Source organism: Somniosus microcephalus, unplaced genomic scaffold (assembly GCF_052327205.1).
Source record: "Somniosus microcephalus isolate GS21.2 unplaced genomic scaffold, FLI_Smic_1.0 unresolved_chr1, whole genome shotgun sequence".
Lineage (NCBI taxonomy): Eukaryota > Metazoa > Chordata > Chondrichthyes > Squaliformes > Somniosidae > Somniosus > Somniosus microcephalus.
Window position 1 is genome coordinate 169,792,716 of NW_028225179.1, and position 2,956 is coordinate 169,795,671.

The 2,956-nt window shown below is 48.5% G+C and overlaps 1 long non-coding RNA gene across 1 annotated transcript; it reads left to right on the forward strand.

The window, feature by feature from the left end:
- The first annotated feature begins 882 nt into the window (after nt 1-882).
- Nucleotides 883-1,596, forward strand: LOC147096546 (uncharacterized). The gene is made up of 2 exons (XR_015074662.1): nt 883-1,288; nt 1,557-1,596. It is a non-coding gene; the product is annotated as an uncharacterized LOC147096546 (long non-coding RNA).
- Nucleotides 1,597-2,956: the final 1,360 nt, after the last annotated feature.

The following is a 2,956-nucleotide window of genomic DNA, read 5'->3' on the forward strand; positions in this document are numbered from 1 at the left end:
CCCATGCCCAAACAGGATCCAGGTAAAGGAGGACTACGACGACATGACGCAGCATCATAGGTCAACCTCCTCTGCCTGTGAGGAAGAGGCAGGCCCCACTGTGAGCACAGATGGCCTCGGATGCTCAGTGTTTGAAAGGTCCAAGGACGATAGACACAGCTGGGCGGCACCCCTGCCGTTTCGCTCTCCTGGACGCCGTCTTCCAAGTAGCGGGGAGCAGGCTGCGGGGCGCCTCTGCTCGCTCAGGAGAACCCTGGTGCCGGTGTCCACTGACCCAGGCATGCCTGCAGTCCCCACCCCAGCGATGCTCCTGACTCAAAAGATGAGTGCTATTTCAGCTCCCCCTGGAAACTTCGACATGGCCGAGCTGCATGGGAAGCAAGTACAGTGTCGTGCAGACACTTCTTGGAAGAGATGGAGAGGAGAGTATTTGCCCACCCTACAGAGCCGTAGGAAATGGACAGAAGACAAGCCGAATGTCAAAATGAGAGATGTCGTCTTGCTGAAAGACAGCCAAGCACACAAACAAACGGCCAGTGGGACTGGCTGTCAAAACTCTGCCGAGCAGGGACAAGAGGGTCCGCAAGGTGGAGGCGAAGATCGTCAAGGAAGAGACTGTCAAGGTGTTTCTGAGGCCAGTCTCAGATCATAGTCCTCCTTTCCGAAGAAATCTAGAGAACGGACTCTGAGTGTGTGGCAGCCAAAGGACGTTTTCTTCAGGTTATTTTGTATCTGTAGTGGTACAAATGGAATTGTACCAAGTGGGGAGTGTGCTGTCTCTCCCTCTAACTTAACCTCACTGTATGTACATAACCTACTTATATATGTATAACTTACCTGTTAGGGCCGTTGCCCCTTTAACTCACCGTTTAGGACCATTGCCCCTTTAAGACGCGCCTTAGCGTGCTGACGTCACGTCACGTACGACGTGACGTGCGTGAGGCGGCTGCCGGCCCGACTCGGCTCTCCAGAAAGGCTGCCGGCACAGCCCGGCCCAGCGTCTTCGGCCGCATCGATCAGCCGCCGGGAGCGCCGCTATCTTCCGCTCCCGCGGCAAGCACCGGCCCAGCCTGGCCTCCAGCTCCTGCTCCCGACCTAGGCCCCAACGGCCAGCGACGCAACTACCGGCAAACGCGACGACGTCACGACCCCGAGCGTGATGAGGTCATCACGCTCCCCACGGCACTGCAAGTTCATTCCTCGTGGAGCTGCCGCCGGAACAAGACCTGCGCCACGGTGCTCCTCGGTTGTATTGTCCCCACGCTTCAGTCTTGGAAATTGTTTGTCTGTGAGTATTTAGAATGCTATAGGCGATTAGCGTACACTGTATGTTGTAGAAAATGTTTAGTTGTAACTTTTTCTGTCTAGCTGGTTAACTAGCAGCCGTATTGGATACACTATGTACAGGGCTAATTTAAAGAGAATGCCTTCCAGCTTGCTAAATGTAATTCGTTGCCAGATGTACCGTGTTGCCCAGGCGTACCTAAATTTGTGTATACATATCAATTATGCGTCTGTATACTAATGTGTCCTTCCATTTCTGTGTTGTATTTCAGTTTTACAGTAAGAATCTTTCAGTAAAGCGTTACAAGAAAAGTCAAGCCTTGTGATTTTATTGGAAGATATCGAGTTGTTCGCTATCTGTCTAGCTCTGCATAGGATCGCGTTGCGAGGGCAGAACAGCAGTTATACAGGGTATTGGTGAGGCCACACCTGGAATACTGCATGCAGTTTTGGTTTCCATATTTAAGAAAAGATATACTTGCTCTCGAGGCGGTTCAGAGAAGGTTCACTCGGTTGATTCCAGAGATGAGGGGGTTGACGTATGAGGAAAGGTTGAGTAGGTTGGGACTCTACTCATTGGAGTTCAGAAGAATGAGAGGCGATCTTATCAAAACATATAAGATTGTGAGGGGGCTTGATCGGGTGGATACGGTGAGGATGTTTCCACTGATGGGTGAGACTAGAACTAGGGGGCATAATCTTAGAATAAGGGGCTGCCCTTTCAAAACTGAGATGAGGAGAAACTTCTTCACTCAGAGGGTAGTAAATCTATGGAATTTGCTACCCCAGAGAGCTGTGGAAGCTGCAACATTAAATAAATTTAAAATGGAGATAGACATTTTCCTAGCAGATAAGGGAATTAGGGGTTATGGGGAGAGGGCAGGGAAGTGGACATGAGCCTAGATTCAGATCAGCCATGATCCTATTGAATGGCGGAGCAGGCCCGAGGGGCCGTATGGCCTACTCCTGCTCCTATTTTTTATGTTCTTATGTTCTTATGCTTACAGGATGGTTTCCTGGACCAATATGTCGAGGAACCAACCAGAGATCAGGTCATCTTAGACTGGGTATTATGTAACGAGAAAGGATTAATCAGTAATCTTGTTGTACGAGGCCCCTTGGGTCGGAGTGATCATAATATGATCGAATTCTTAATTAAGATGGAGAATGAAATTGTTGACTCAGAGACTAGGGTCCTAAATTTAAATAAAGGAAACTACGATGGTCTGAGGAACGAGTTGGGTAGCATTGATTGGGGAATGTCACTCAAAGGGTTGATGGTGGATAGGCAATGGCAAACATTCAAAGACCGCATGGATGAACTACAGAATTTGTTCATCCCAGTTTGGCATAAAAATAAAACAAAAAAGGTGACTCAACCGTGGCTAACAAGGGAAATTAGGGATAGCATAAGATCCAAGGAGAGGACATATAAATTGGCCAGAAAAAGCAGTAAACCTGAGGATTGGGAGAAGTTTAGGATTCAACAAAGGAGGACAAAGGGATTAATTAAGAAGGGGAAAATAGAATATGAGAGTAAGCTTGCAGGGAACATATAAACTGACTGTAAAAGCTTTTATAGATATGTGAAGAGAAAAAGAACATAAGAACATCAGAAGTAGGAGCAGAAGTAGACCATACGGCCCCTCGGGCCTGCTCCGCCATTCAATAG